At 37.7% G+C, this 25,942-nt stretch overlaps 1 non-coding gene across 1 annotated transcript; it reads left to right on the top strand.

Moving 5' to 3' along the window:
- Nucleotides 1-4,429: 4,429 nt before the first annotated feature.
- LOC114086211 (small nucleolar RNA SNORA25) lies at nucleotides 4,430-4,556 on the top strand. Its single transcript, XR_003581616.1, has one exon. It is a non-coding gene; the product is annotated as a small nucleolar RNA SNORA25 (small nucleolar RNA).
- The last annotated feature ends 21,386 nt before the right edge of the window (nucleotides 4,557-25,942 follow it).

The raw sequence follows: 25,942 nt of genomic DNA, 5'->3' as shown, positions 1-25,942 counted from the left end.
ATTATTCATCCAGATCATTCCTCGCCTCTCTGTGCACCCACGTTTATTTCCTTAGCAAGTCTCAGTTTAACCTCTTGGTGTACAAGAAATACAAAATCAAATCAGCTGTCTGGTATAGCACTCACGGGGACTGTGCACAGGTTTTACAGTTCCCACCCTAGAACCAATCAAGCAGGAGCCCATCAGCAAACAGATTATATTACATAAGGCAGCTGTGAGGCCAATTCTGAGGCCAGGAAGGCAGATCACGTGGCAGTAGCTTCACCCACGTGCTGGAGAATTCTCCATCAGCCCCTTGTGAGAAGCAAACCCACATGTCTGTAGTTATGTCTACATTTTGTGCCAGCCAGGGGGGAGTCAGGTATAGAATAGACTCACCTAATACATTTGCGTAGTTCAAAATCTAGATACTTAGCAGAAGTCATGTTGCCCCAGGGGAATACAGAAACCTGCTTTGCTTCGTTGAATATTCCTTCAACTCTCCACTAAGGCTAGCGGTGTGTGGGCGGGTGCGGGGGTGGGGGCTTTAAGCTCATTTGTCCAGGGCAGCTGTGTTTAGTGACTAGGGTGAACTAAGCAGCCGTGGTCACAGGAGGGTAACCTAAATTCCGTCCTTCCTATTCCTTGGATGAGCTTTCTCACTTGGCTGCTCTGTGGGAAGAAAAGAGGGCATCCAGAGAAATTGAATTCAGCTGCGATAACCCGACTCCACACTGCTAAGGCTCTGACTACATTTTAAAGAAGTCTAAATCGCAGATGGAAATTTGGTTTGAGCAATGAGCAGGCAAGTAAAGCCTCTCTCCACCTGGAAAGAAATTGTGGTAAGAAAAAAAGAGACTGGAATCAAAATCAGTTTTCATCCCACTGATTTGGTGTGATCTTAACTAGGTCATTGCACTTCGGTTCTGCTGTGCATTCAACTGATGCTCATTCCGCTTTCGGCAATGATAGCAATGATTGAGCATTGCTTTTAAGTGGAAATTTCTTTTGCTACCAAGACATCACATGCTTATACTTAGTATGCAAGAAAACTCCTCTTACCTTTGAGATCAAAACTATATTATAATGGATCTTGTTGTTGTATTGTTAACATAGTATTGCATTGTAGAAAGGAAATAAGTAGAAATTTAAGAGGAACAAAGGGGGACAGGAGATAGAGAAGGGATGAAGAAAGGAAGGGAGGAGAGAAAACTGAAAGTGTCCAGGTATATTTAAGGACATTAAGATAAATAAGTCCCACCGAGTGTGAATTCATTTTCATAAGAAAAATCAAAGAGGGCGAGAGAGAATTAACATCTCCAGGGACTCAATGGAAGCTGAGGACTCAATGGAATCTTCCAGCTATGTACAGCCTCCTCCCCACTGGGAATCTTTGCTGATAACAATTTAATGTGAAGTGTCACTGATGGGAGGAGGTCAGAAAGGAGAAACATGTGAAGAAAGAAAAGTCTGAGGACCCCAGAGGAGAAAAAGGGATCCCTTTTTCTCAAAGGAAAAAGAAATTAATCCATTCTCTAGAAATTAAAAATGCCAAATACATATTTGAAGATGAGATATAAAAACTCCAAAAGACAGTAAACCCAGTAATTAAATAATTACCTATAAATATCCATAAATTACTCTGTCCCAAACAATATAACAATATAGGAAAACAACAATTCTTCATTAATTCTGAAAAAAGGTGTGTCATTCCCAGGGTTGTTATATAGCAGTCACGATTCACAGAGCTAAGGGTCTACATCTTTCCTATGGTGAGCCTTCAGAGATGCTTGTTACATAAGTGTGGGTGGGTGGCAGCTGGCTTTTCACTCAGTGAAAATATTTTCAGCATTTTTGACTAATAATTTCTAAAATCTGTAGCAAAGACTTTCCAAAACCTTAATTCTGAGTTGTGTTCAATATACAAAGTTCTGGACTTCTCCATGAGCTGCCTTTGTTGTAGCTGTTGCTATTGATGATGATGATATTTTGTTGGTGGTGACAATGAGGTTGTACAAATAAAGGAGACAAAAGAGGTAGATCTGTATATTGCAGCAGTTTCTGGAAAAAAAGTGATTTTATAAAAGGCTTTGCTTCCATCTAGTGGTTATTATGTAAAACTGCCTTATTCTGACAATTTATTTAACCAAGTTTTAAAATACCCCTACACTATGCAGAGAGAGAGCTACTGACCAAAATACTAATGCAACTATTTTAAAAATCTAGGAATACTAATATAATCCCTGACTCTGATAAGTTTTACAGTCTACAGGAGGAATAAGCTACTTAAATATTTTCAGCAAAAATATTATGTTGTAAACAAAACCATTAATAATAATGTGGTTACTCTTTATGTAATACCTACTATGTGCCAGACCATTGATCTAAGTAATTTACATGTTTTAACTCAAACAATGTTCTCATTTCCCCTATGAGGTACTGTTTTAACCTTGTTTTACAGAAAAGGGAGACGAGTCTCAAAAAGGTTATGAAACTACTCTAGATCACAAAGTTAAGTGCTGAAGCCAGGATTTGAACCAGGCAAACTGGCTCAAGTCTGTTCTCTCACCACTCTACATTCATATCACAAATTAAATCAACAGAATATCTAGTAAGTGAATCAAACCATGACAATGAGAATGGGAGCAAGAATTCAGAGTAGGAGAGAGATGTAAAATATATTTGGGGGTAGAATTTATAGCACTTGGTGGACAGTTGGATGGGAAAAAAAGAAGAAGAAAGGTAGAATTACTAATCAAAATGGAAAGTGCTAATTAAGACAATGAATTTCAAAGTGGACATAATTGGAAGAGGAATGGATGAAGATAAATCTCTCATTTCTTAGAAACAGTGAAAAATAAACATTCAATTGAAAATATGAATATGGAGCTGGGCATGGTGGTATGCATCTGTAATCCCATCTACTTGGGATGCTGAAGCAGGAGGATTACAAGTTCAAGGTCAGCCTAGGAAACTTACCAAGACACTGTCTCCTAATAAAAAGGAAAAAGGATTGGAGATATGGCTTAATGGTAAAGCATCCCTGGTTCGATCTCCATTGCAAAAAAAAAAAAAAAAATGAATATTGAGAAAAGGCCCATACACAATTACCACAACTCTTCCTTCATGTTGTGAATCATTGACTTGAAAAAGACATGAGAATATACACATCTGACATGACTTTGTAAAACTTTTGAAGTTTCTGAAGTTGAAAATGTCTATTACAAGTTTTACCTACAAATAAATGTTCAAATGTTTTTCTAGCGAGTCCAGAAAAAGTGCTTAACATGGGGCCCAATATGATATGTCCTCAGAGAATCTTTCATAGAATTTTATTAAAGCTGGAAGGATCTTGGAGTTCAAGTATTTTAACTATCCCATTTCACAAATAAAGGAAGTTATGTTAAGTCAAATTAATAGCCCTTCACAATGGTGCACCCTGATATTTGCAGCAACTTGGGAGGCTGAGGCAGGAGGATCCCAAGTTCGAGGCCAACCTCAGCAACTTAGCAAGACCCTGTTTCAAAATAAGGGGGTTGGGGTTTGGGGATGAAGCCCAATTGTAGGGTATTCCTGGCTTCAATCCCCAACACTGCAAAAAGAAAATAAATATTATTGAGCACTATACTGTAACAGGGAACTGAGATAGTCATTGTGTGAGATAAAATGAAATATAAGAGAGTTCTTGTTCTCATGAAATTTACAATTTAGTTGGGGAGATAACAATATAGTTTACAAAACAGTTGCTCCTCTGCTGCTTAGAATCTATCCTACATTTTTTTTTTCATCACAGTACCCTCAGTGATTTATATAATGCTGCCCCACACCATACGCAAGGTGACTCAGCCTGGTCAATAAAAGTAATAGCTCATTTCCAGGGTAACAATAATTGAGCTAGAGATGGACTCATGACATAGCCAGGCCAATATAATTAAGTAAGCATCAGCTCAGGAGTTGTGTGTGTATTCTGTTTGTTTGTTACCTTTTCTAATTTTTTAAAGTTACCTGCATACCTGAATTTATTCTTCTTTAAACTTGAAGCTCAATATCAGATGGTGGTTGTTCTGTATCTCTTTCAAATCCAATGGATATCTTTTTTATCTTAATATGTCCTTCCACTGAAACACCTTCTTTTACACATCCAGATTTTAAGGTTCATCTAAAATTTCACCCCCTTCATAGCTTCCTCTTTTTATCATGCCAATCTGAGGCAATTGTTCCCATACTCCCAGAATGTGTTGAATTCTGGTGAAACTCTCACCTCTATCTTCCATTTCACTAATTCTTTTTTTTTTTAGTTCTACCTAATCTGCAACTCAATCTATCCACTGAGTTTGTCTTTTAATGACTGTATTTTTTCATTTCAAAGCAAATCAATTTTTTCAAGCCTGTCTGGTCTTTTTTGATATTACCTTGATATTTTATCATATTTTTCTTTTTTTAAAAAAATAGGTCAATTTCAGAGGGCTCGTAGGGCTATGAAACCAAGAGCTCTTAATGCTATGACCAAAGATTGCAGTTCTCCACAAAATCCCCCTCATGACTCAATAATGCTATTTTCCTGAGGAGACATGAGAATTAGAAACATGTATAGAAGTAGTTCATAGTATGTAATTTTAAAATCTCATCATCTGAAGGACTTGAGGGTCTCATCCAACCATTGACTGTGTTGGTTGCCTTGTGCTAATCCTTATGCTTTTTTAAGTGTCAAACTCATATTTAGTAAGGCTTTTTCTGCATGAATCCCTTGTGGCTTGGTTTGGCATTTGTTTCTACCAGGGGAATTATTACTGGGTGGAGAGCACTCTTTGTGTTCATTTCATGAGTTGGGGTTTACTGGACTGTAAAGGGAGTATATATGTGAACCATAGCTCAATTGAGCAGAATTAAGATTTTAGCTTTTCAGGTGGGGACCGGGAGAACAGAGTGATTGTTTCCCTGGAAGGAGGTAGATGTTACTTCTGCTCCCTTTGAGGTTCATGGCTTTAAAAAGTCATTCCTTTCTGGATTTCCTTTGGCCTTAAGTGTAGGTGTGTGTCCCCATTTGGCATGTAAAAACTAATTCCCTTGGTTATAGAAAACAACCAAACCCATGACCACTCCACTGAGCAGAAAGAGCTTCAACTCCACCCTTAAAATCCTAATTTTTCAGTTTTCTGCTTCATTTTTGGTTCTTGGAGGAAATTCCCTTAGTATTTTGTCATCAGTTTGTATTGAAAGGGATATTTTTATATTTAGGTCATTAGTTCTTTGTTTTTTGTATTGGGATGGTTAACATTACCTAATATACTACAGGATAAGAAATGAATGTTTACAATTGATTCAATAATCAGACAGAAATTTATGACAGATTTTCTATTGTTATCCTAAACTATTATTCAAATAGTTTGAGGATTTTTTTCACACATTTTGTCCTCAAGTAAATTACCCCCAAAAAATGAAGCCAGGAATTGCATCTCACAGTCCTTTTTATTTCTAATAATGCTCTGCCTAATTTGGCTCCAGATTAATTGATAACAAATAAAGTGGTTGAAAATGTTTGGATTGAACATGATTAGTCAAAGCAACAAACTAATTAAAAATTAAACTAAATATTCCAAGTTCATTTTTTCAAATATTGATAATTTAACATGCCATAAGTAAATATTTATAGAATGGAAATTGAATATTGAATGAAACAGATATAGTGTCTTTCTTTATAGAGATAACAGCAGGGGGTGGGTTTACAATCCTTTAAGCATTTTAAAGCTTATTTATATATTTCTTTCCCAGAAGTTTGAGTCTTCACACACATTGCTACATTTGGGGGTTTTATTTATAGTTCATTTTCATCCAGTTATTCCTGTTTTTCTGGTTTACAAATGCCTTAATGAATTTTCACATTTGTCTCTAGCTCTAAATGAATTGTCTAAAAGCAAATTAGCATAAGAATTAACATTTACAATATCCAGTCCATGTTTTTATAATTTCTGTGTTTTTATAATTTCAACCTAGGATAATTGCATAATTGCAAAAACATAAAAGTAATCTTGTCTACCTTCTCATTTGCCTTTTTCATCCTTTTAAAAACTAATTTTCAATCATCAGTGTTCATTTAATTTACTTAACATGTTTTCACTATCTTTGTATAAACATTGATTTTATATTTAAAATTTCTGAGTTGTATTTGACATTACATGGCCAGTTTTTGTTCAGTGTTTGCTGTCAAGATTAAAGCTGTAATGCAAGCACAAAGAGCCACAGTGCTTACATTGCTGGCTGGAGGTAGGTCAAGCTGATGCTTGCCATATTGCTGAGCAGGAGACAGACATCTCTTCCTGGATTTTAAGACAGATAGAAAAACTAGATCTAAATATTGATCCTTCAAGGACTGTAATGGACTTTGGGCCATCAGTCATCAATGTAGCCAGTTATAATTCAAATTCACTACAAAAAAATAACCTCAATTTTCTTCCACGGAAGCCACTTTTCCACCTGACAGCTGATACTTCTTCTACACACAGGCCCTCAATAAATTAGAACTTTATAAGTGAGGGGTGTGAAACTTGAATCAGTGTGAGAAAATGTGCAAAAATGCTTAAAAGTACATGAAAAGTTGCAAAACTCACTCCATGATTTAAAAATCAAGTGTTGAGAATCATTATTTGAACAATTTACATTCAACAAAATGACCTGAGACTGCCTAATAATAACAACTAATATTTATGAGCTGCAACAACATTGTCCATTCCACATATTCCTCTTGTGATGTGCCTTTGACACTCTTCCCATCGGAGGTCACCACCAATATCCCTTCTGCACGAATCTGCACAGGCTTGTTATTATAGGTGTGATGCCATGTGACTTCTTTTTTTAAAAAATTAGACATTGATGGACCTTTATTTTATTCATTTATTTATATGCAGCTCTAAGAATCAAACCCAGTGTCTCACACAAGCTAGGCATTTGCTTTACCACTGAGCACAACCCCAGCCCCATGCTATGTGACTTCTAAGGCTTGGTCAGAAAAGGTGATACAGCTTCCACCTGGGTCTCTTCAGTTTCTCTTTAAATCCAACCACCATGCTGTGAAACATTGATTAGCCCACTCAGAGAGACCACCTGGAGAGCCAGCAGCAACCTCCAGACTCATAAGTGAAAATGCCCCCCAAATGATCCTAGACCTCAGCCACAGAGTCAACCCCAGTCCTTAAATGCTCCAGTTGAAGCCCCAGGCATCATTGTGCTACCTCTGCTATGTCCCATCTGAATTCCTGATCCATAGAATAATCAAGCATAATAAAACAGCAGTTTTACACCACTGTGTTTGGGGGGGGGTCGTTTGTTACACATGGTAGATAACTAGAACATAGACTCTCTTGAGTGTGACTCAAAAGGATGGTGAATAAAAGCAATTCTATCATAGTAGAATTTCAAGTACCTGCACAAATCCTTTGGCACTGGCTAAAGATCTGAGTAGATGAGCAGAGCCTGAAGGAAACAATATTGGAAAAGCAGTGGCAAGGTTTAGGGAAAAGATATATGAAGCTGCAACAATATTGTATTTCTGTAAGTGAACTAAGGTAGAGAGTATAATTATAAAGCATGAATGGTTACAGGAAATCCCCCCATGACCTTACTTATTCATTACTCACAGCCAGTTTTGTTTTTCAGCCCAGAGCTTTGCACAGAGGGGCCATGGTAGTCAGGATGGGAACATCAAGAATGGTTGTTCTTCACCTAGGCTAAGTGCCCTATTTTCTAAGAAGCTTTTTGTTCTAAAACCCACTAGGCTTGCTTCTTTTTTAAGGAATTGGTTGTTCTCTGAAGGGAGGTGGGTAGAAACCCTCCTGATTATATTTAGATTGAACCATATGAAATTGTCACTATTCAGCCATTTTGACTTACATAAATAGCAATTTCATATGGTTCAACCTAAGATTTAAGAAATTCCTTTTTTGAAGATGGACAAGTGGAAAATCCAGTTTTAAAAATCAAGGCAATATATTGATCTTTTTTGCATGGTGCCTGAGATCAATTCAAGAGCTAAATCAGTAAAGTTAGCTTGTGCCATTATTCCATGAAATCATCTTCTTAGTTATATAAAAATACTAACTACAATGTCAGTCAAACAATGCCTGGTTAAAGCTTAGTAATGTAGGAGGATGAGAAAAATGAAGGGAGAAGGAGGATAAAATGACTGGTGGAATTAAAAGGGAATCAAATTTTGCCATCATAAAAGACATACTTGATTGCTTTACTAAATTTAAAGACAATGAAGTGCAGGAGAGGCACTTACCCATCTGAGTCATAGGTAGGATGGAAGGCAGTAATTACAAATACTATTTTTTTTTATTTTCTGAAATTTATCTCTGAAGATACTGAAAGTTTATCAGAGAAAATAACATTTTGAGTCACCCGGAGAAAAAGAAAGGAAAACATGAAAAGTCTCAAGTATGAACTACTTTGTTGCACTTTGACCAAGAAAATCCCTTAGAATATGCCAAGCAGCACCTGGGAGCAATATGTCATGTCCCGAGCAAAGTGTGCACAGTGGAATGCACAGTTGTGCCATATTATCTTGATTTCTTCTCATTACAGTTAAATTCAAAATCCAAATACTATGTGTTAGCAAATGTTCTAGACTCTTGAGGAACAACAGTAACCACAACATACAAAAAAGGAGACTCTTCAAGGAACTGGCTTTCTAGAATTGGAAAGAAGCTAAATAACAAAAATAATACCTATGTTTGCAAAGTAGGATAAAATGTCATTATAGCTATGAAATTAAAAGAGCAAGATAAAGATGTCCTGGAGTGCAGGACCTGGAATTTGGGGACAGAGGAAGACAGGTTGTGATATAAATGGGGTCATCAGGGTGGGCCTCACTGGAAAGGTAACATTTGAGCAAAGATGTGAAGAAAGCAAGAAAATTAACTTAGTGGCTATTTTGGGTAAGAACATTCCAGCCTAAAGGAATGGCTAGTGCATAGGCCTTAAGAAAGGGAACATTTCTGGTGTATTCTTTGAACAGCAGGGAGGCCAGTATGGCTGCAGTAGAGACAGCAAGGGAGAGAATAGAATGGAATATCAGAGAAGTAATTGAAAATAGGACATGGAGAGCCTTACTACTCAGAGTGGGGTCCATGGACTACCAGTATCAGCCTCACCTGCTGCACATATGTTGGGTCATAGTCTGTCTTTTTGTTTTGGTTTTTTTTTTTTTTTTTTTAGTTGCAAGTGGGCACAATGTCTTTCTTTCTTTCTCTCTCTCTCTCTCTCTCTCTCTCTCTCTCTCTCTCTCTCTCTCTATTTATTTATTTTTATGTGGTGCTGAGGATTGAACCCAGAGTCTCACACCTGCAAGGCAAGCACTCTACAACTGAGCTTCAGCCCTAGCCCATAGACTGCATTTTAACAAGATCCCCAGGTGATTTGTCTTTGCTGTTTGAGAAACACTGGTGTCATGCATTACAGGCCCTTGTTAGCACGTGGATTTTGGCTGTGGGTGGAATAGGCATCACTGCAGGGGTTGGCCCATAGGAGTCACGTGATTAGCTTTGTATTTAAGAGGAACACTGGAGGCTGTGGGCTGGGAAGTTTATGAGATGGAAGCAGGGATGGGCCTTTGGGAGGTGGTTCCTATAAGCGAGGGGAACTATGATGGGGCTTGGGCCAGAGTGCAGGAAGCAGAGATGGTGAGCCATGAGCAAATTGTGTGCTCCTGCTTTCTCTCGGGTCCTTTTACTTTCTCTCTGGTTCCTGCTACTTTCCAGTTCAGTCTAGGCAAGTGGATTGATTTTATGTAGAAGGGCTAGAAAAATACTTCAAAAGGAAAAGATTCTTCAAAACAACTACCTTAAAGGAGGATACTGAAGGCTGGGGGAAAAAAAGACCTAGCTCATTTCCCATTGTGGCTAGAGGAGTCCTCAAGATGTCTACCAGGCGTGGTAGCATATGCCTGTAATTTCAGTATTGCAGGAGGATAGTGAGAGTGAGGCCCTAACCAACTTAGCTAGACTCGATCTCAAAAGATACTAAGGGCTGGAGATATGGCTCATTGGTTAAGCACCCTTAGGTTCAATCCCCGGTACCCACCAAAAAAAGGTTTACACTGAGCTTACTAGAAGCAGTTAAGCTGGGGAGGAGGAAAGTGGACATTCTGAAGGGGAAAAAACAGCAATTATATGTAAAGACAAATGTGAAGAACCATCTGAAATTTTGCCTGAACAAACTGTGGGCCCATAGGTACAGATAAGATAATAAGGAACTAACCAGGTTGTATGGTGCATGCATTAAAGAGGTAGAAATATTCGGGGACCTCTGAAGGTGCCCTGTCAAATTTAAAGTGTGAGTAAGGAATATCTCAGAACATTTAGAGAACGACGGGAGGGCTGGACACTGGTGGTACATGCCTGTAATCTAGTGGCTCTGGAGGGTGAGGCAGCAACAGCAAGGCACTACGCAAATCCTACTCCATCTCTATACAAAATACAAAATAGGCTTTAAAAAAAAACTGTTTTTGGCTTTTTTGATGTAGCTCAGTGGTCAGTCAAGTGCCCCTGAGGTCAATTCTTGGTACCCCCCCCCCCAAAAAAAAAAAAACAGGTTTGAAGGGACTGAGCCTGGAGACAGAACAGTCCCTGAGTAAAAAAGGAAAAGACTAATTCTTCCCAGGACTAAAAGACGAGGAATGGTGGTCAGGAACACCTGAGACCTAAACAGCAAAATTGCCCCATGTGCATGAATTAAAGCCTATGAACTAGGCAAATTACCAAATTTTTCCAGCCTCAATTTTTCTCCAAGAGACTAGGTGTTCCCTATTTCCTTGATGAGCTCAGTACTATTGAGAGAATCAAATGAAATGCTTGGCATGCAGTAAACACTCAACAGATTGCCTTACAGAAGCACTCCAGGTGATCCTAACTTGCAGCCAAGGTTGAACTGCTGATGTAATTCAGCCTCTTTGTCTGTTTGAAAGCAGAGGCCCATAGAAAATGATTTGTTCAAGGACACACTTCTAATTAAATATGGAGACGAGTTCATCACACTTTGACACTGTAATGTAATGGGGACGGGCCTGGACTCTAAAGGTGGAGGCTAGTATTGACACCTACAAGCTGTGTGACTGAATGCCTCACATCTCTCCCAGTCTCATGTGCAAGTAGCACCCATGGATACTGGGTTATTGGAAGGACTAAGTAGATTCTCACATGCAGTACAAGGCACCATCACAAATATTAATGAAACGCTATTGTTATTAGCTGTGCTCTGACTTTCAGGTCAGTATTTCTGTATTTGTGCCAAGTTGTTATAAAGCCTTATGAATTTTAAACATTGTTTGCCTTATCCCTTATAGCTACTCATGGAAATAGATTTTTATATATTGAACTGAAAAACTAGTTATCATGAAACTAGTTCTCATTCTTCCTGCTACCTGGTGACACCAGCAGTTTTAATCAAATGAACCAAATATATCTATCTACCAAAAGTCCCTGTTCAAACACAAGCCCTGGCCAGGTGCTGTTTGTGCTGTCACTAGGTTTTTGATGTCACTGTTTCCTGTGTGTAATCGGTAATCGACACCAAAGCTCTGACAAAATGACCATTTTTAGAGTTCCATTAGCAGTCTCCCTGGGCTTGGCTGTAAATGTAACATAAGTAGGATCTTTATTGCATCAATTTCTTATTGCAGCCATGTGCATTTTCCTGTAGTAAAGCACGCTGGGAAGAGCTAAGTGGGTGGCTATTTCAGCTTATTTTTCCTGTTAAAGGACAACTCTCATGTTATTCTTCTGACCTGAAATTCATGTGCTATTGCAAAAGTGTTCTTCAGGGAAGAACACAGGTACAGTAGGAACTGAAGTGCTTTCTTTGTGGTGTGTATAAATGAGGCAAGAGGTTTACAAACTTCTCACAGAAAAGTTTCCCTGGTAATTTTCTTTGTAGTATTTGAAATCCTAACCCCTAATTAATCACCATAGGCCACCTTTTGCTGATTCATACAGAGCATGGGGCTCTCAAATTTGAGCACTTGGGGGAACTTATTTTCTTTGCTTCTGGTGGCAATTTAATATATACCAAAGTAGCTATAATTGCCAAAGCCAGAGCAAGACGCTTCTGAAGGTACTTTAAGTTGAATTTGTTTTGCATTGCATCTTCTCTTGAAATTGAAAATAACAACCCTGGACACCCTCTGTGGATATGCCTTCTTAGCCTTTTAGTATGTGCTTTGGTGAAGAATCTTGCATATCAGAATTATAGACTTGCTACCAAGGAACATAAAATTTAATTTGGACAACTAATGAGGGAAGTTGACTTTAAACTAGGCAAAGATCAATAGAAACAATTTAAAGGCTGTGGTTATCAGTGGTCTCCAATGAAGCAAAGTTTGACACCTATAGAAAAGCCACTGCAATTAATTTACCAGTTGGAGTTTGTATGAGGTTTGGGATTTCAAGATAATACTCCAAGCCAATTTCTTTTGCATTATCCAGAGTATTGAGTTGGGGAGGGAGAGAATGCTATACAAAACCAGGTACCTACCTCACTGCTCTTATGAGTTATTTACTCAAAGAAAAAATATGGATAATATGAAAAAAGAAACATGAAACACTTTAGTGTCATTATGACCCTCCTGGAAGAGCCAAATTGTAAGCATTTGGAGGGAGTACCCTACAACTTATTTTGACATCAACAAAGACTTCCTCCATATTTAATTGCCCATATTCTTAGAAATTCCAATTGTGATGAAGTGTGTGATCAGCTTGACTTTTTCACTTCTCCCTTTATTACATGACTTTGGATTACCTCCATAAAGGTGTGGTGTGTCTTACCACCCCTTGTATTTGAGCTAAGCTTTGTCACTTTCTCTGGTCAAAGGAATGTGGGCAGGAGTGTCTGGGTGCTAGTTCGAAGCTTGCATGTTTCTGCTTGCCCTCTTGTGACTCTACCATCCCATAAGGCCCTGCCTGGCAATGAGACACATGAAGCTTAGCCCTCCAAGCAGAGCAGAACCTAGATTGGCAAACCCCCATTCAACCACAGATTTGTGAGCAAGAATGTCATTGTTTTAAAGCACCAACATTTGGGATGGTTTGTGATGCAGCAATAGTTAATTCACATAATACAACAACAAGATACTGACCTGAGTTTCTCTGGGCTAGTAATGTGTAAATCCACAAAACAGCAGTCTGAAGACGTTATCCAACTATCATATCAATAACTTTTGATGCATTGTAGAGAAATAATCTGCAAGCTGTTATGTTTTGTATTACACTCTCCATGCCAGTACCCAGCAAAGTAGTCCCCCAAGTCCCCGAAATTAGTTGATGGCCTTTAGTAACTGAAAAACTGGAACCACAACTGCAAAGGCCATTTGACCAGAAGGCTGCAAAACTTTTTTCAGGATTCAGTTTCCAAAAACCAGGTATTGTGATATCTTGGTCTTTATTTTAACTTTAAATTGAATGTGACAAGCGCTCTTGTGCCTGACTCGATAGAGAGATTCGGCAAGTTCCTCTTGTTTAGATTTTCTATGGGAGGGAACTGGTTTAATTTAGGTATGTGAACCATAGAGGAATGGTAAATTCTCCTGTGCTGAGTCTCTCAGTACGTACAAATGCTATACGTTGGCCTAGTCAGATGGTGAACTGAGTAGAACTTGGTGGTGCTTGCCATTAGATGGAAGTTTGATCCCAGAGAATGGGGCCACTGGATAGAGTAGGCTGGGCTAGCGTGACAAAGGGGAGATCAAGGGAAAAGGAAAATGAAAGTTGGAATCCCAAGCTGAAATCTGAGACACCAACTGGAATGATTCCCAAAGAATCTGTATGCTTGAGTGCTTGTTCAGGTGGTTTTCAACACAAAGTGGGATTTACAACCTGTGGGGACTTTGAGCTATGGTGTCTTGGGTGTTCTTTGTTCTGCAGCTCCCTTCCTATAACATCAAGGACCACCTGGGGTGGCGAAAACATTCCTCAAGGTTGGAAGTGGTATCTTTCTCTGCCCATAAACCTCCCCATTTATCAAAGAACTCTGATGCCACTTTTGGTCACATGGAAATGTCATTTCAAGGACAACTGGAAATTGGATCCTTTTGAGAAGCAGTCATTGCCTGTCAGGTCCTTGGGACTTGGATCCTAGCTCCTAGGGCTGTACTGTGTCACACCAAAGGAAGCCCTTTGCCTCTCTGTCTCATCAACCCAAGCAGGGTGTTCTGACCTATCCAATCAGCAGAGGATGATTCATAGGCGGGCTGCCTCTGAATCATGCCTTTGGTCCTGAGGTGGAAAGGCAGAGTGAATGTGGCACTTGAAAATTAATGTGAATTTGGGGTTGTACTTATATCTTAGTGTAATTGACTCAATGTTAACCCTCCTTTGAGCTTAATAAAATGACAGCAGGATATTCAAAGTCACCCTGATTGATGACTTCATTGTTGATTCAGATTCAGCCTGAAAGTCTATCATGTTTGCTATTGAACTTTAATTTCAAATTAGCTACTGGTCCCAAGTAATGACTAACTGAATTAATATTTTGTAACTCTCCATGCCAAAAAAAAAAAAACTTCAAAACCAGTGCTATTGACCTTTTTCTTCGGGGGAGACAGAAGTAGATCTCATGATCAGCTTTCAGAATGGTTTAGGTTTTGACATACTGATAGTTCTGATTGGTTTCATATCCACCTGGTTTATGGGCTACATACTTTCTATTCCTCAACTTGTTACAGAAATTATCTAAATGACAATCTATTTTAACACCTCAGTGGCCATTTCTTTAAAGAAACTTGTTCTTGTGTCCCTTCATGAGGATCAGAAATCACATCAGATATTAGCTTATATATTTTGAACACTTACCACATGTCAAAATGATGTTCTAAGCTATTTTCCTAGCAACCTTACTCCTATCTTGCAAATGAGGAAGTTAAATCAACATTTCAGAGATCCAGTAACTCGACAACAGTAATAGTTACTGATTTGTAGAGTCAGATTTTAAACTCGGAGGCCAACTTCAGAGTCTACCCACAATTTTTATGCTACTGACTCGAACAAATGCAAAAGTTGAAATTATCCAGGACTATATCCTAGTTGACATTTGTAAATGATAAAGGAGAAGTAATCTTAAATCGGGGGCTTCCTCTCAAATACATTCTAGGAGGATAGGAATGTTTTTAAATGACCTGAGTCAACTCGGCATTTTTGTTTTCCCTGATATTGATCCTTATTTTCACCATTTACAACTTGCAGTGTAGTTTACTAACTGTACCTTTTTTTAGTCTTGGTGAATTGAGATTGAATTCCTACTACCCTTATGAACTGAGATTCTTGCATTAGTACTATAAAAAGCACTTTCCCATTTGCTGAACAAAATTCAACTTTTCCTTACTAATCTGTCTGCCTTGTGGTCATATGTAGTAGCCATCAATTAACAGTCATGTCAATAAAACAAGTTTACCAAAAGGGGAAAAATGTTATACTAGGGATTATCTTAATATAGAAGCCATACCAACTTCAATAAGAAAAACGAAGCAACCTTCTTAATCTAACAGACATTATATTTTGGCTTTTATTTTATTTAGCATGCAATAGAATTCTTTGCACTCAAATTTGTCTCCTACTTCAAAGGAAAGATTTTGGTAACAAGTAATATTTCAACTTGTATTCTTAAATATCTACAAAAGTCTTTAATGCTTGAAGCCAAAAAAAAAAAAATGCTACTAGTAGCAGAACCAGTCCCTCACCTTTGGTTAAGACAATGTTTGTTGCAAAAGAAATCATAAGGTTTGCTTCCTGCAATGCCCCAGAAGCAACTAACTCTCCTGAAAAGATTATAAAACAGAGCAAATATATGCATAAAATTGTCTATCTCTGGTATAATCAAAAACAAAAAGGAAGCTCTAAGCAATAATAAATCTGCTTATTGAGGTTGTAGATGGACTGAATAGCACAAAAGAGGCAGGTAATAAGAACTCTAGGGCCCAGCACATTTAACCTGTCAGGGGCCTTCTCTTGACTGCCCCTCAGCAGATGTTTACATAGATTGATGGGCTTCAGACTACTTGAATATCTAAAATAAAGATGTTTGGTTTACTTGTGCATTTCTCTCACTAATTTTTCCTCTGCAAAGACTAACATGTGGAAAAGTCTTTACATTGCCAGGCTTTACATACATTCTTAAAATCTTCTAAATTCAGATTTCATGCACCTCTTTCTCTAAAGAAAAATCACAAACTAGATTTCATAAGACATTGGGTGTCCTAACATTTTATTATGGAAACTTTCAACTGCACACAAGCAAATGGTATGATGGAACCCTCATATACCATCACCCTGCTTTAATTGTTAACATTTTGATAATGTTTCATCTGTACCCTCCTCCTTTCAACCTTACCACTCAGCTCTCCGATGCAGTGTCTTTTAAACAATTGCTAGACACATCATTTTACAGCAAATCCCTACATGTGTATCCCTACCTGAAAAGGATTTGTTTCTAAATGACCACTATGCCATTGTGATGTCTGATAAAATCAACAATTATTCCTCAACAGTTTGTAATGTTTACTTCACGTTCAAAATTTCCACGTCTCAAAGAATCAATTTGGTCCAATGAGTCTCTCTCAGTCCCAGCAGCAAATGGCATTCGGGATAAACCAAGGAGGGTTTGTTTACAGGCTAGTCCTATAAAGCACGGTGAAGTATTGGGGAATCACAAAAGATAGTGCAAGGACCCTCAGCTAATAACAGCAGAGTCATTAGCACTTCTAGGAGTGAAGGAGTCAGAAGGTCCAGATCAAAGTTACAGACCTTGTTAGGAAAGGGTTTGCAGGCTTCCTGCAGAGGAATGGTGTCCTTCCATGGAAAGATTTAGCCAAGCCAAGGTGATAACATAGGGGGAAAACACTTGGGCTATGAATTTTTCCCTGCCTCTGATCTCCTACTAGGGCTTCCCACCATGAAATCTAACTGGAAGCTGGAGTGGGGGAGGAGGGGACCGAAGGCACAGTTGATAGGGGTCAGTTTTTCAGATTACCAGGCCAAAGAAAACCTGAGGAAAAGAGATTCTTTAATATATGATCCAATGAGAACCACACTCTGGACTGGGTCGTTTCTTGGCTCCTTATAACAATAGCCACCTTTTCACTTATTTTAAGATGCCATAAATATAGAAACTAGGATTTAGGTCTTGTAGAATGTATAACATTTTAGATTTGATTCTCTTCTTTTGGGTGCCACTTATGTTCCTTTGTCTCATGTAGTGATTCATGGATTGCATTTAAATATGATTTCTATCGGACTGCTCTTGCTTACAAATTGGTAACTATATCTAGAGACTTGATTGGATTAGGATCAATAGATTTTAGGCAAGACTTCCTAGGTTGCTGCTAGAACATCCAATTCTATCACTTCCTGAGGTTGGCCCTCTTTGGGAGATTTTAAGATTGAGCTTGGCTTGATTCTTCCATAATGGATTTTCATGAACCTTTCACCTACCCTTGACTATACACTACAATCACCTGGGCAAATCTTAAAAATCACAATGCCATACCCATCACCACTTAACTCAGAATCACTGGGAGTGTGACAGACATTAGTATTGTTTTAAAATCCTCTAAGATACTTTAATAAGCTGCTCAAACTGAAATAACCTCAGACCTATGATTTATCATCCACTGATTATCACTTTCTCTAGATCTATTTCATTAGAATTTTCAAACTGGTAACTTTATAATTCTATCATTCTCTCTGCACTTATTAGCTAAGAAACTGCCAATCGGGAGCTTACATTCAGTAAAAAGGTTATCAATTGATTTTTACCTGAAGTTTGTTTTTAATGGCTACTTCTCACCAAGGTTTGGGGATTTTATTTAAAATATTTTAAATGTATTCACAAATGGATTTAAATAGTATTTTATTATCTCAGATTTTTCAATAGCTCTCTATATCATGTCTAAAATTTAAATTTCCCTCAAATGTTCCCCCTCTATAATCTCAGCTATGTTATGAATTCAGAATGTTGGATATTTAGACTCCCACACATTAAGATCATGTGATGTAATTTTCATTCAGAAAAACTTTATTTACATCAAATAAGAGCTCAGGAGATTGCATGCAATTATTACCCCATAGAGTGGTGTACTTAGGTTGCACATGGCTAGGTTGACATGGAGGGTTCCAGAAGAGAGACCCCATCACTCATTCCAGCATACCCTATGTATTTGTAGGGAACAATAAGCAAGGGATCCTTGAACTATAAAACAATTAAAGGGCCTGGATAGAAAGGGGTCCCTGTGGAACGTGACAACTAGCATCTATTGAGTTAACTTAAGACCTATTTGTTAGACTAGCTCTCTGCTGAACTACCAAGAGTGAAAGTGGGTTTCCAGTGCTTTTCAGATTTCTTATCAATATTTTAAATATCAGATTACATTCATGGAGTATGTACTAGGTGTCTCACAACTAGATCAACAATGCTATTTTTCTCCAACCATATTTGGAAATCTAATTTTTCCCCCAAGTCCACTTAGTGGCTCATATTTAATAAGGATCACTTGTGCATTCATTTATTCATCAGTTACTTCATGTACTAACTTATTCAGAGACATTTATGTTGTAGATCTGCTTCTGAGGTGTGATATGGGCTCCAGAGATGACCAAGGGGATAGCACAGGTAGCTTATAATCGGGAAAATGGAGTAAGGCAAACCTAATATCCATAACATAAAATGTCCCCTCTGTCTTTTCCTTCTGTCCTCGCTAGCCTAGTCAGTTTGATTCTATTAAGCCCTCCTGCCTTTGTTTTCCTTTTTGTCAAACCATGCTGTGCATACTTTCAAGTTGCTTTCTCCAAAATGCTGCTCTTAATTCTGTTCACAAACTCTAAATGGCTCCCTTCTTGCCTACTAAATAAAATCCCAGTTTTAAAACTTAGTTTAGCATACAAACCCCTTCCAGATCTGTTATAAACTTCTAGCTCTTAAACTCCCCTTCTGAGCACTTCTTTCCAGTGAGATTTTTTTCTGCCAAATCATATGGGTTCCTGATTTCTCCTCCAACCCCCTAGTTCCTTGAACTACAGGTAAAGGAAGTCTGTTTAAGACCCATTACTTTCTCTACACTCCAAACCCACGAGCCTTCTCCATCTTTTCCATTCTTCCTTTGAACTACTAAAGTGCTTATTTTTTAATGTGTATATTTTAGGTATGCAACAATGTTTTGATACATAGTGAAATAATTACTACAGTTAAATAAACTTATCTCAACGTGAAAGTATTTAATTGTACCTCATTTTGATCATGTCCTATTTTGTTTCTAGTAACTTTTTCATGCACTCATATCTTGCCTCCCCTACTAGAATATCTTTTTTTAGCAAATTATTTTCTACTTTCTCAATGCTTAGCAGTGTTCTGCAGGCTGCAGGTGCTCAAAGTATTAATGAAGATGAGCATATTGGGAAATTCCTGGAATATGGTAGTGCTTGAAGCATTGTATCAAGCAGGATTTGGCTATTCAACCATATTTCAAATTGGTTCTTTCATCATCAGAATATTCTTGAGTCCCTCCTTATCAAGACTAGAGATTAACTTTTTTCTGTATCATTATTGGTGTATCTTATACAGAATGGTGGATTTCATTGTGGCATATTCACACATTGTACACCTCTAGTGCTCCCTTCTCTCTCGCACGCTCTCTCCTTTCACATCTAGACTTCCTAAATGAGTACTGGCTGCCTCCACTTTTTCACCTCCCATTCACTTCCTCAACCCACTGCCATCTGGCTTCTTCCACAACTCTACCAAAAATCTGGCAGAGGTCACCTAACACCTCATACATGCCAACTCAGATGGACAGTTTCCAGTTCTTTTTGCATCTAATATCCATAACGTTTGATGCTGTTTCCTCCTACCTCATTCAAGAAACTCTACTTGGTTTTTTAGAGCAGTTTTCTGCTATCTCGCTCTATCTAATCTTTCCCTAGTTCTGGCATAGGCTTCTCTTTCTATGTCATAGATCAGGTTTCATACTGAGCTGTCTTAATTTTGGGACTCCCAGAAGCAGACCAAGATAAATACTTACACACAAATAATCATTGGGAAGATGGATCCCAGTAAGAAAGACGAGAAATAAGGCAGGAAAGGGGAGGCAACCAACAAAAAAGCGTAATATCAGGCTAGTCATTTTTACTATGGGCAACTGAAGTATAATCCCAGTAGAGAACACATGCCTCAGAATTATCTTGCTATGGAGCAAAAGGGCTAAAGTATTTATCCAACCATCCCATAAGCTGTTGGTTGAGAGCTGCCCCCAGAAGTGGAGTGGAGCTATACAATTCCCAGGCACTTGGGGTCTGTTCCCCTCAAGCAGAGTCACAGGTACCAGTAGTTAATGTTAAGGGCTGAGAGATAGAGCACAAATCCAACAACCTCTGCCTTTGTTTCCTCCTCAACTTAACCATTATCCCTGGGTTGCACTCATCAGTGATAACAAAATTAATGGTAGATAATGTTTACATACTAGGTCAGGTGTTTTACCTATATTGGCTCATTTAGTCCTCACAATAGCCCTCAAGTTACCACTATCCATCCCCATTTTATTAAGGAGAAGAAACGGTTATAACAAAGTTTACCACTAGTGACTTAATATGTATACACTGATGTCTCTGCACCTTACAACCCCCCATGTTGCTCGTTTGAGCTCTAGTATTTCTATCTGCCAACTAGGTGTCCTTACCAGAATTCCACTGGCATCTCAAATGCAACGTGTTCAAAATAATATCAGAAGATCTGAAGGAACCTTAATAATCTATGATTCTTTTTCCTTTTTGTCAGATTGCCATAGTCCAGCTGGGCTGCCTAAGTCCGGCTGGGCAAAATAACCGAGAGGTGACAAGCAACTAGAAGGTCGAAGCAGGAACCACTTTATTGCGAGTGAACTAAGCAGGAACTGAGAACTCAAAGTAGCGGGTACCCAAGGTAGCAGGAGCCGCTTCTCTCCGGGACAGCAGAGGTACATATACCCAACTAATTACACACAGCTTAACTTAATTAACATCATCTAGATACAGCAGTCAGTCATTAAGGAATCCTCATCATCTTAATGGCTCGCTCCGTTGGCTCACAAACCACTCCTCCTGGCACACTGCCAGGCGCCATCTTAACTTGGTTGTGGCCCTCAACATCAGATTTTTGGAAACTTTTTTAAAGAACTCTTATCTAGCCAGACAAGGTGGGGCACACCTGTAATCCCAGTGGTTCAGAAGGCTGAGGCAAGAGGATCAGAAGTTCAAAGCCAGCCTCAGCAACTTAGCGAGACCCTGTCTCAAAAAGGGACTGGGGATGTGGCTCAGTGGTTAAGCACCCCTGGATTCAATCCCCACTACCAAAAACAATATTCTTTATTTTGGTACCAAAACTAATATTTTTCTATTTTTAATTTTTCAATAGGAAAAGTAATACATACTCAGACTTTGAAAAACTTGAAATATGAAAACTAAAATTTTTCCATAACTCCACCATGTAGAGTTGTGGGCATCTCACCTATCTATATATTAAGATGTTTGAGAATATGTGCATGTATGTGTATGTATAATTTTAATTTTTCTTTATAAGCAAAATGCTTCATCTTGCATTATAAACATTTCCCTTACCATTAAAGAAGATCCTTATAAACACATTTTGAAGGCTGCATAATATCCCTGACATATGGATGTTCTGTAATTTACTAAACTCTTCCCTTATTAAACATGTATAGTGTTGCTTCCTTTCTTTACTCCTATGACAGATGCTGAGGTCACTCTCTATATACTTAATTCTTTATCTGCATCCTGGATTGTTCCCAGAAGGTGAAACAATTTTTTAAAGGACAGTAACATTTTTAAGGTTTTAATGTATTTTGCTTTCCAGAGGGGCTGTACCAATTTCCACTTATACCAAAAGAATGGCAAGAGTGTCTTTTCACCACACCTTGCCAGCAATGAGTATTTTCATCTTGTTAAAAATTTGCTAAATCTACAAGAGCAACTTTGTTATCCTGACTTCCAGTGAGGTTAGAATTCTTTCCACCTTTATTGACCACTTGTCTTTGTGTAAACTCTTCATGCTTTTTGCCATTTTTCTACTTGTGATATTCTCAATTAGGGACAAGTATCTATATATGAATTTTTTTCCATCTTGCCATTTGTAGTTTTTATTTTTCATGTTTGACATGAAGCATTTTAAATGTTCTCTTAAGTTAAATCTAACTTTGTGACATTATTTTTATTGGTGCATTATTATACATAATGCTGGGATATATTATTACATATTCATACATGGACACAACATAATTTGGTGTTTTTTTTTCATTCCCCTTTCCCACATCTCCTCCCTGCCCTTGGTTCCCTTCCTTGATTTTTTTTTTTTTTTTTTAAACCAGTCTCCTTTCTATTTTCAGAGATCTTGCCCCTTTTATTCCTTTTTGAAATTATTTGCTATATTTGAGCTTTGAAAATCTCTTCACATCCAGAGATAGGTGAGTATTTACTTTATCTTCTACTCTTATGATTCATACTTCTACACTTACATTTGTTTGAAATCCAGTAAAGTAGGATGTGAAACTTACTTCCCTAATCCAAATAAATTTCCTCCCAGCCAATTTTCATCTATTGAGTTCTTGTCCTCATTGTTATATCTAGCAAATCACATTGTTTTTTTAATTGAAGTTTTGTAACAGTTTTTAAAACCTGTGAAGATAATGCAACCCTAATTCTTTATCCTTCCAATATTTCCTCATGTATTCTCATTTTATTGCATATAAACTTTATCACTTTATCAAATGAGAAAAATTCCAATTTTAATTACATCAATCTTAAATATTATCTAGGGAAGAATGGATCTGTTTAAAATACTTAGTGTTTCTATCCATTAAGATAATGATCTCAATTTATTAGTCCCTTCTTTTATACCTCACATGTCTCAAATTTTCTATACTAGTGCTTGTTCTTTTCCTATTTCAAATTGATTCTTTTGTCCCATAATCTCTTATATTTCTGTTTATCAAGTAAATCTTTTTGTACATTTGTAGATCTAGCCACTCTGCTGAAATATCAATAATTGTTGATTATTTGGAATTTCTCCCTTCCATATCTATTTCCATATTTGTTTTGATATATTGGTTTTAGTTTCCTGGAACTTCTAAAATGATTTTTAAATCTTTTTTACATCATAACTGACTACTTACTGTTCTAAGATTAATACTGTTTTTGTTGTATAAAATTTCTATACCTGAATATTAACAACTTTATCTTCAATATCTATTATAGTAATCATGTGATTCCTTTTTCTTATCCTAATGATACATGACAAACTTTGCTGGGAGCCATTAGCCAAGTAGGTATGACAATTTCCTTGCCAGCGTACCCCATGTTGCTGACATTTTGCAGTGACATTGAATGTAGGTGACCTTGCTCAAGGACCAGGGCGGATTAGGGTGTTCCCAGTTTAAGATAATCGGGTTTAGGGCGTTCCCAGTTTAGGTTCCAGGTTTAAGGTTTAAGATTATTCCTGCTGGGAATAGGGCGTATCCTGCTGCCTGAGTTCCCCCTGAGTTCTCACGGGATTCAGACAGTATTTTTTGGGAGATAGAAGCCCAGTGGAGGTGGATTTGGGCAGAGAACGTGGATTTCCCCAGAACGTGATTGTAGACGGCTGGTGTGAGTTCAGGAATAAAGAGTTGCTGTTTGAATCTACAAGCTGTGTGGTGGCTCGTGATTGTGTGCCCAGCCAGACTGCGGCAAAATTTAATACATTATCCTTATATCCCTGTGATAATGCTAGTTGGTGAGTTATCTTAATATGCTTATTAAAACCTGACTTTCTATTTTATTGTAATCATACTGAGATTAGACCATAACTTTTATTTTTGAGGCTTTTGTTGAGTTTTAACACCACTTTAATATGGTAACGATGTCCATCTTGTTCCACCAAGTACATGTATGAAAACACGAATGATGTGACTCTATTTTGTGTAAAACCAGAGACGTGAGGAACTATGCTCTATGTGTACTATGAATTGAAATGCATTCTGCTTTCATAATGACAAATTATAATAAATTTTTAAAAAATTAACAAATCATAAGTTTTCTCAGGTATTTTGTTACAGCAACAGAAAGCTCACTAGCACAGGCCCTTGAAATATTGTTAGAACCCAGACTTTCAAACTTTAATGAAGTACAGAAAAAATAAGGTTCAGCTAATGCACAATACTGTTCAACATTTAAAAAACAAATGTCATTCTACACAAATGGGTGTACCTGGAGGCCATTATGTCAAGTTAAATAAGCCAGGCACAGAAAAACAACCACCACAAAATCTCATGTATTTTGAAAAGCTGGACTTGTAGCAGAATAGAGTGATCACTAGGGACTGGGGGATGGAGTGAGGGAGGAGTTTGGGGAGATGTTGGCCGAAGGTCACAAAATTTCACTTCAAAAGGAGGAATAAGTTCAAGAGTTCTACTGTACAAAAATGGTGACTATAGTTAATAACAATGTGTTCTTCAATCTAAAATTATGCTGTGTCCATGTACAAGCATACTACAATGAATCCCACTTGTACTTTGTATATAATTATAATGCACTGACTAAATTAATCTAGAATACATAATAAAAAAATACATCCACACAAAACCTGGGTGGCAATCAGTAGAGCAGGATCAGAAAGAAAGGGGAAGGCACTGGGGAATGAGATAAAATTATGTGCATATGTGAATATTGCATAAAGAATCCCAATCTTATTATAACTGCATCAATAATGAAAACATTTTCTTAAAGTTCTAAAATGTTAAGTGTTCTCACAGCAAAAATGACAACTATGTGAGGTGATATTGCTCGTTTAGCCATTCCACAAGATGTATGATATTAGTATTTATTGGATACAATACATCTGTCTGCCACTTAAATTTTCTTTTAAAAAGAATACTGAAGACAGAGCCCTATAACATATCTTCAGAAACCTTGTCATTGTTGGCATTGATCCATTAATTAGCACCTTCTGAATAGTAACTAACAAAGTTATTGACATATGTATATTATATATAATTATCAAATATATAATATACTTCTTGCTATTGGTTCACCTCTGTCTTGCTCAGTTGCATATGAGACCCTGATGAATGCCTTTGGCATTCAGATCATTGCCTGAGAAATTAAGAATACATCCACCCAAAACTCGTACATGAATGTTCATAGCAGCCTTTTTCATAATATCCCCAAATGGAAAACAACCTCAAATGTCCATCAACAGGTAATAGATAAATTCTATTATGAGGCTATATTACATTTTCCTTAACTCGCAATTAAAAAAAAAAAAACACTGGGTACAGTGGCCCATACCTGTAATCCTAGAAGCTCAGGAGCCTGAGGTGGGAGGATCTCAAGTTCAAAGCCAGTCTTAGCAACTTAGACCCTGTCTGAAAAGGGGGTGGGGGCTGGGGATGTAGCTCAGCGGTTCTGTCCCTCTGTGCACCCCCCCAAAAAAAAATCCAAGAACATGGATAAATTTCAAAAATATGGTGGGTCATAGAAGCTGTACTTTCCAACTCCATTTATATGAAATACTGGAAAATCGAAACTAATATGGTGAAAGAATTGAATTAGTGCTTGCCTGGAGCCAGGAGTTGGGGAAGCTTGACTGTAAAGGGGTTACAAGGAAGTAAATCTTTGGGGTTGATGAAAATGTTCACTATTCTCATCATGGTAATGGCTGCATGGGTATACATTTGTCAAAACTCATTGGACTGTACACTTTAAATGAATGCAATTTATTGTATATAAACTATACCTCAACAGGTTTATTTTTAAAATAATACTGTTGCATTCCCTGGTTTATCATAAAAATCTAATAAACTGATTAAATTAGTCTCACTTGACTTCCTCTTCATGAACCCCTGCTGGATCCTAGGGACTCCTACAATGGCTTTCTAAGTATGCATAAATTATCCTCTTAATGC

This window comes from Marmota flaviventris, chromosome X, assembly GCF_047511675.1.
Source record: "Marmota flaviventris isolate mMarFla1 chromosome X, mMarFla1.hap1, whole genome shotgun sequence".
Lineage (NCBI taxonomy): Eukaryota > Metazoa > Chordata > Mammalia > Rodentia > Sciuridae > Marmota > Marmota flaviventris.
Note: the sequence above shows the minus strand (reverse complement) of the source record. Positions and strands in the feature narration are given on the sequence as shown.